Below are 9,253 nucleotides of genomic sequence, written 5' to 3'. Positions count from 1 at the left end.
TCCTTTCCTTTCAATTCTTCATATTGAGGACTAGCTATTAGACCACAGTTAGGGATCCAATTGTGGGAAAACGTGGCCATCCTCGGGAAACCCCTTAGCTGTTTTCTAGCTTTAGGAGGAGTGAGGCTGCAGATGGCTTCTTTCCTTTCCTGAGGTGGGCTTCTCTGACCTGTGAGGATGAAGCCTAGGTAGTTCATCCTAGTTTGTGATACTTGATCATTTTCTTGGACAGCTGTATCCTTTATCAGCTAGGTGGTTTAGGGTGGCTACAGTGTTTGTTGTCGGAGGACTCCTTCGTAGGGCTCTGTTCAGTTCAGTTCAGTCCCTCAGTCGTGTCTGACTCTCTGCGACCCCATGAACCGCAGCACGCCAGGCCTCCCTGTCCATCACTAATGCCCGGAGTCCACCCAAACCCATGTCCATTGAGTCGGTGATGCCATCCAACCATCTTATCCTCTATCATCCCCTTCTCTGCCTGCCCTCAATCTTTCCCAGCATCAGGGTCTTTTTCCAATGAGTCAGATCTTCGCATCAGTTGGCCAGAAATCAGAGTTTCAGCTTCAACATCAGTCCTTCCAATGAACACCCAGGACTGATCTCCTTCAGGATAGACTGGTTGGATCTCCTTGCAGTCCAAGGGACTCTCAAGAGTCTTCTCCAACACCACAGTTCGAAGGCATCAATTCTTCGGCACTCAGCTTTCTTTGTAGTCCAACTCTCACATCCATACCTGACCACTGGAAAAACCATAGCCTTGACTAGACAGACCTTTGTTGACAAACTAATGTCTCTGCTTTTCAATATGCTGTCTAGGTTGGTCATAACTTTCCTTCCAAGGAGTAAGCATCTTTCAATTTCATGGCTGCAATCACCATCTGCAGTGATTTTAGAGCCCAGAAAAATAAAGCCAGCCACTGTTTCCCCATCAATTTATATGAAGTGATGGGACCGGATGCCCATCGTAGGGCTCGTGGTTAGAATATCCTCTACATACCAGAGGAGATTTCTTTAAGGTCTTCAGCTAAAGTTTCTCCAATAATGGTGGGGCAGTTTTTTTTCTTCCCCTTTGGAGATTGGGAGCAGGACCATCCAGCAGTATTGTTTTTTGTTTGTTCATTTTGGCTTTGCCATGTGCCTTATGGGATCTTAGTTCCACAATCAAGGATTGAACCCAGGCCCTCGGCTGGGTTCCATGTGACAGCATGGAGTCCTAACCACTGGATCACCAGAGAATTCCCTTTTGGGGGATTTTTTTGTTGTTGTTGTTGTTAATTGAAATAGAGTTGATTTACAATATTGTGTGGGTTTCAGTTGTACAGCAAAGTGACTCGGGGCTTTCTTTGCAGATTATGTTCCATTATAGAGGATTATAAGATATTAGGTAATATTCCTTGTGTTATTAATGTATATATAACTCCTTATTGTTCATCTGTTTTATGTCTAGTAATTTGTATCTATAGATCCCATATTCCTTATTTGTTCCTCCCCCGACGCCTTTGGTAACCTTAAATTTGTTTTCTATAAGTCGACAGCTATTTTGTAAATACATTCATTTATATTAATTTTTTAGAGTACACATATAAGTGATATCATATAGTATTTGTTTTTCTCTGACTTATTGCCTCAGCAAGATATTCCCTAGATCCATTTATTTTGCTGCAAATGACAATATTTTATTTTTTTATAGCTGAGTTATATTCCATTGCATGTATGTGTGTGAGTGTGTGTGTGTGTGTATCTTCTTAATTCAATCATCTGTTGAGGGACACTTGGATTGTTTCCATATCTTGGCTATTGAAATAGTGCTGAGACACAAGCTGGAATCAAGATTGCTGGGAGAATTATCAATAACCTCAGATATGCAGATGACACCACCCTTATGGGAGAAAGTGAAGAGGAACTACATGCCTCTTGATGAAAGTGAAAGAGGAGAGTGAAAAAGTTGGCTTAAAGCTCAACATTCAGAAAACAAAGATCATGGCATCTGGTCCCATCACTTCATGGGAAATACATGGGGAAACAGTGGAAACAGTGTCAGACTTTATTTTTCAGGGCTCCAAAATCACTGCAGATCGTGACTGCAGCCATGAAATTAAAAGACGCTTGCTCCTTGGAAGAAAAGCTATGACAAACCTAGATAGCATATTGAAAAGCAGAGACATTACTTTGCTAACAAAGGTCCGTCTAGTCAAGGCTATGGTTTTTCCAGTGGTCATGTATGGATGTGAGAGTTGGATTGTGAAGAAAGCTGAGAGCTGAAGAATTGATGCCTTTGAACTGTGGTGTTGGAGAAGACTCTTGAGAGTCCCTTGGACTGCAAGGAGGTCCGACCAGTCCATCCTACAGGAGATCAGTCCTGGGTGTTCATTGGAAGGAATGATGCTAAAGCTGAAACTCCAATACTTTGGCCACCTCATGTGAAGAGTTGACGCGTTGGAAAAGACCCTGATACTGGGAGGGATTGTTGGCAGAGGAGAATGGGACAACAGAGGATGAGATGACTGGATGGCATCACCAACTCAATGGACATGAGTTTGGGTGAACTCCAGGAGTTGGTGATGGACAGGGAGGCCTGGGGTAATGTGATTGATGGGGTCGCAAAGCACCAGACACGACTGAGTGACTGAACTGAAATGAACTGATATGAACATTGGGGTGCATGCATCTTTTCAAATTAAAATGTTTGTTTTTCCAGATATATACGTGGGAATGGAATTGCTGGATTGTATGGTAGTTTTATTTTCAGGTTTTAAAGGAATCTGCATACTGTTTTCCATAGTGGCTGCACCAATTTATATTCTTACCAACAGTGTAGGAAGGTTCCCATTTCTCCACACCATCTGCAGCATTTATTATTTGTAGATTTTTTTTATTACAGCCATTCTGAATGGTACAAGGTGAAATCTCATTTTTTTATTTGCATTTCTCTAATAATTAGCAATGTTGAACATCTTTTCTGTGCCTGTTTGCCATCTGTATGTCTTCTTTGGGGAAATGTCTGTTTAGTCCTTCTCCCATTTTTTGATTGGGTTGTTTTATTGATGTTGATTTGTATGAGCTCTTTGTATATTTTGAAAATTAAGCCTTTGTCAGTTGCTTCATTTGCAAATATTCAGTTGAACAAAAAGTTCGTTTGGATTTTTCATAAGATGGGAAGGAAGCCCTGAATGAACTTTTGGCCAACCTAATATTTTTCTCCCATTCTGTATGCTGTCTGTACATTTTGTTGATGGTTTCCTCTGCTGTGCAAACATTTGAAGTTTAATTAGGTCCTATTTGCTCTCTGCCGATTGTTAGCAAGCTAGCATGTGTAGACTCCTTGTGAGAAGAATCTAGGCTTCTCCTGACTTTCTACCTATCCCAGTAAATTTCCCAGCCATCAGAGGGGCTTGTCTCCTCTGCATAGGATGTCCAGTCTGTGGCTTGACACACTTGACTCCCATGGTGAGGGTCTTCTTCTTTTCCTTTCAGATCCTTCCAGGGAGGGACGTCCTGAACTTATACTTTTTTTCTGTCCTACCTGGTTATGTAGAAATATTTCTTGCCTATAATCTTTGGTTGTATAGAACTTCTTCTGCCAGTTTCTGGTTAGTTTTATGTGAGAATTGTTCCACATGTAGATGTATTTTTGATGTGTTTGTGGGGGAAGGTGAGCTCCATATTCTACTCTGCCAACTTAATCCATTCTCAGTCTCTAGTATGTTTTTGTGGTACTTTTAGATCCTGCCACTCAAGAGAAGAAATTTCTTGTGACTCGAGAGCTGGTGGAATACAAAAGAAGTCATCTTTTAAATCCAGTACAGAATACCAAGTCCTGGTGGACAATAGAGTAGCCACCAAGGTATAGGTACTAGGGACTACTGGATGTACCTCCTCAGTGGTTTCACTGACTGCCCTGAGGCCCTGTACCATCCAGTATTCCTTATTGGATATCTTTATAGGGAGAATGGAGGCTTCCCTGGTGGCTCAGATGGTAACAGATCTGCGTGTGATGGAGGAGACCTGGGTTTGATCCCTGGGTCAGGAAGATCCCCTGGAAAAGGGAATGGCAACCCACTCCAATATTCTTGCCTGGAGAATCCCATGGACAGAGGAGCCTGGTGGGCTATAGTCTATGGGGCGACAAAGAGTCAGACACAACTGAGCGACTAACACTTGTCACTTGTAAATATAGGGAGAATGGAGGTATTACAGGCTGATTGTCATGGTCTAATATGGCCCTGGTCACTTAGGTCCTGTATAACAGGGGCTATGCCCAACAAGGCCTCCTGAAGAAGAGGATACTGTTTTCTACTGGGACATGTATGTCTAGGTTTTAGACGGACTATCATGGCACTGGCTCCTACAGTTTGTTCCACCCATCCCTGAGCCCATACTTCAGGATAACTCTGGAAAGATCGACTTGCTCTGTCCGGGGAGGTATATTCTCAGCCATTAACACTGTGATCTTATGCCCTTTTTCTAAGGGGATCCAAGACTCCAATTTGTCTGCCTTTAAGTGGATAGTAGCCCCCCCAATCTATATAAGATCTCTCTTCCTAGTAGGGTATAGAGCATTCAGGGACACACAGAAAGGAATGGATAAGTGTGTGTTCACCCAATTGATATTCAAATGATTCTGTGAATATCCATTCTTAGGCCTTCCCTGATACTCTCATAATTTTACAACTCTTGTGAATTGAGTTTGCATGATCTGGTGTTCAGAACTGAGTAACTGGTGTTGACTAAGAACTCAACAGCCTTCCCCACTCTATCTGAAGTCACTCAGGGCTCCTCAGGGTCAGCTGGAGTGCCAGCTTAGGCCCTGTCATCCTTTTTCTACTTGGACAATCTGCCTTCCAGGGTAGTGACTGGGATATGCAATTTCTATCCCCCTTCAGGCAGTCTCTCTTCCAATGCCCTTCCTGTTTAACTATGGTGCACTTATTGGGTCCCAGTTTCCTTGGCTTTCTATCTTTCCATGGAGCCTGGGGTCACTCACCAGAGAAGAGAGTCTCCATGGGCAGTTAGTCCAAATTCTCATGCTGACTGACATCAGAGAGCAATAGCCAGTAGGTGGGTCTCTGGGCCTTTTTATCCTCTGACTTTTTCTCCTCTGCTGCTGCTGCTAAGTCGCTTCAGTCGTGTCTGACTCTGTGCGACCCCATAGACGACAGCCCACCAGGCTCCTCTGTCCCCGGGATTCTCCAGGCAAGAATACTGGAGAGGGTTGCCATTTCTTTCTCCACTTCCTCCTCTATATCTTGTTCATTAAATACCTGGTAGGCAACCTTGACCAGGTGAAAAGTAGGGCTATCTGGTTCTATTTCCACTTTCTGAAATTTATGCCTAATGCTGAAGCCCTTTGGGAAATGAGAAATAGCACCTCAGGATTGCCTTTACTTCCAAGGACTCAATCATCAATAGCATAGATTCAGAGGCATCCCCTGAGGCTCTAGGAATGCCAAAGGGTTTTCTGTTGGCTCTGATCAATTTCCTTTATCTTATTCCACTTGCTGGGTTTCTTTTCTGCTTCTTGGATTCTGTTTAGGATCATAATTATATAATGGGTCAGCCTCTGTCTTCCACTCCCTTCTCCTCTGTCTCGGTGGTCCCAATTGGGTCCATTATCTGGGAGCCCTTGATTCGCTGTCTGAAAATAGCATCATGTGCATTGTTTCTGTTCTGTTCTCTTTCTCTGCTTCATCTCGGGTTTTTGAAAAGACCATGGCTTTTTCTTCCTTGTTAGGAGTTCATTGAGGAGGCTCTGGGTATTAGCCAGGTGAGGTCATGGATCTGAAAGATTCCCCTAATTAGATTCAGGAACCCCTCTGGACCCTCCCCAACCCTTTTACTGTGAGTTTTCCAGTTACTTTTATTTTTTGGCTTTTTTCACTTTATTTTAAATTTTTTTAGTTTTATTTTTTATGACTGAGTAGTATTCCATTGCATATGTGTACCACTTTTTCTTTATCTATTCCCTTGTTGATGGGCATTTAAGTTGTTTCCATGTTTTAACTATTGTGAATAGTGCTGCTACAAACATAGGGATGTATATATCTCTCAGAATTATAGTTTTGTCCTGGTATATTCCCAGGAGTGAGACTGCTGGATTATATGGTAATTCTATTCTTAGTTTTCTGAGGAAACTCTATACTGTTTTCCATAGTGACTATACCAACTTATATTGCTACCAACAGTTTAGGAGGGTTGGTTCCCTTTTCTCCACACTCTTTCCAGCATTTGCTATTTGTAGTCATTTTAATGATAGCCATTCTGACTGGTATGAGGTGGTACTAGGATTAAGATTGTCCCTCTGTTATAGGTAAGTATAATCATTTTAATCTACATAAATTTGTACTCTGTGTTTGGTATGGTTTGACAAAAATAAGTTATATAATACAGTACTTTTATCTTGCAAAGAATAGTGTGGCATTTTATTTTAAAGATTTTGTTAAGAAATTTACTTAGTTTGCTGCAGTTTAAGAATCCCCCTCCCCTCATGACATACACTTTATGCTAGACAAACAGAAAATCAAGAAATGATTATGTCTTCTTTGCAAAATGAATAACTCCATTTGTAAAAACTAAAGTATTTGGAGTGTTTGAAAGACTATTTAATAAGTATAGTCACATGACTGGCAAGTAAAGGAGGAAATTTTAGCTTCTGTTTTACACATTGTTCCAAAAACCTTCTTTGGTTCTCTAGAAGAAATTTTATACACAATTGGACCATATCATGAAATAGTCACATTAAAGTTTTTTTTTTTTTTTAAGTTGCTGTAATGTACATTATCTCTATAATAATTTTAGCATTATGGGTTAAATTTCAATTTTTACAATTTCTTTTCATGTAGTGGAAGCAATTGCACATATTAATTCTCAGGGATCTCCTGTCAGTATTCACTGTATGCATCTTTGTTAGAATGAGTATTACTATTTTATTTTCTGACCTGCATGCCTAAGCCCAGCATGCCAAAATAGTTGATATATTTCCATTTTTTTGAAATTATTATTTTAACATATTTATTCTCTAATAATTATGCATGTGACATTGTGGATATGTTAGTTTATTTACATAACCTGTCTGTGGTCACACTGTTAGTGTATTCAAAGCCTTCCAAGGAAAATTAATGATTTCATCATTCTTTAGGCTACGCAACTGTGGATCCAATTTATAATATTAAGGAGGGAATTACGTAATCTTTAAAAAAAGAATGAATACTGCCATTTGTAGCAACATGGATGGCCTAGAGATTATCATACTTAATGAAATAAGTTAGAAAGAGAGACAATTACCATATAATATCACTTACATATGGAATCTAAAATATGACACAGTTCAGTTCAGTCACCCAGTCGTGTCCAACTCGTTGCGACCCCATGAATTGCAGCACACCAGGCCTCCCTGTCCAGCACCAACTCCCGCAGTTCACCCAGACTCACGTCCATTGAGTCAGTGATGCCATCCAGCCATCTCATCCTCTGTCGTCCCCTTCTCATCCTGCCCCCAATCCCTCCCAGCATCAGAGTCTTTTTCCCATGAGTCAACTCTTCACATGAGGTGGCCAAAGTACTGGAGTTTCAGCTTTAGCATCATTCCTTCCAAAGAAATCCCAGGGCTGATCTCCTTCAGAATGGACTAGTTAGATCTCCTTGCAGTCCAAGGGACTCTCAAGAGTCTTCTCCAACACCACAGTTCAAAAGCATCAATTCTTCAGCACTCAGCCTTCTTCACAGTCCAACTCTCATATCCGTACATGACCACAGGAAAAACCATAGCCTTGACTAGACAGATCTTTGTTGGCTAAGTAATGTCTCTGCTTTTGAATATGCTATCTAGGTTGGACATAACTTTCCTTCCAAGGAGTAAGCGTCTTTTAATTTCATGGCTGCAGTCAACATCTGCAGTGATTTTGGAGCCCCCCAAAATAAAGTCTGACACTGTTTCCACTGTTTCCCCATCTATTTCCCATGAAGTGATGGGACCAGATACCATGATTTTCGTTTTCTGAGAACCAACCCCACATCCAAGGAGTGGTGGCTGCGCGGGCACAGGAGGGCTTAGAGGAGCTATCCCACGTTGAAGGTCAGGAAGGGTGAAATATGACACAAATGAGGTTATTTACAAAATGAAAACAAACTCACAGAAAACAAACTTATGGTTACCAAATGGGATAGGGGTAGGTGAGGGATAAATTAGTATTTGGGGATTAGCAGATACACACTACTATATATAAAATAGATAAACAACAAGGTCCTACCATTGTAGCACAGGGAACTATATCCAATATCCTATAATAAACCATAATGGAAAAAAAATGTGTGTATATATATATATATATATATATATATATATGTATGTATAATTGCATCATTTTGCTATACAGCAGAAACCACAACACTGAGCAGTATTGTAGATCAACTATACTTCAATTTAAAAAAGAAAGATAAAGTCATTGATTAGAAGAAAAAAGGGGAGCCTGAATCTTGATAAGCAAACTTCATGGAATTTTCACCTACCTCTTACCTGGCTCCTCCAATGAGTACTGTCCTTAAGGAAGGGAGCCAATTTTCCAGATATGGGTTCCTTATTTTAGAGAGGGCAAAGTGGCCTGTTCGGAGGGAATTGTGGTTGTTTTGGCCTATCCAATGGCTCCCTGAAGGATGCGTTCAAAGGACTCCTTTATTTTTCTAAACTCTCCCAGGGAAGAGGCATTTTACTGCAAAATGTTTATCAGAAATATTTAGAGCTAAGGGTATAAGCCACTGAGGCCTGAAAGATAATAGTTGGAACAAATCACAGACAAACCAAAAGGCATGGCAAGAAAGGTAAAGAATGAGATGCTTTGGGGGAAAGGAGCTTTCTAAAGCTACTATATATTTCTGAGAATCTGGAGTATCATATGAATGCCCAGAACTAGCTAATGCTAAAAAAAATATACCTGGAAGGCCCTAGTCTCTTACCTAAGGCTCACAGTTAGACTCTGTGCAAGCAAAAGTATAAGCAAAGTTGCAGACTGCCCAACTGATTGTAGAAGGCATGCTCCAACACAAACACATATCGCCCATCTGCAAAGAATGGAGGTGATTTATATTTTTTATTTCAGGCATTAAGAAATTTCTGTCAAGTCACTAGCTGATCAATCAATTAATTGAACAGAGTCAGTGACCACTCATTACAAAGAACACATATCTTAAAAAGTGAGTTCAGAAAATTAATGAAGCAAACAAACAGAAACCATAAGAAGAAGCAAAAATAAGCCGTGAATGG

The sequence above is a fragment of the Bos grunniens genome, chromosome X, assembly GCF_055505025.1.
Source record: "Bos grunniens cultivar Pamir isolate PY7600 chromosome X, Bosgru_T2T1.0, whole genome shotgun sequence".
Classification (NCBI taxonomy): domain Eukaryota; kingdom Metazoa; phylum Chordata; class Mammalia; order Artiodactyla; family Bovidae; genus Bos; species Bos grunniens.
This window is presented reverse-complemented; position numbering follows the sequence as displayed.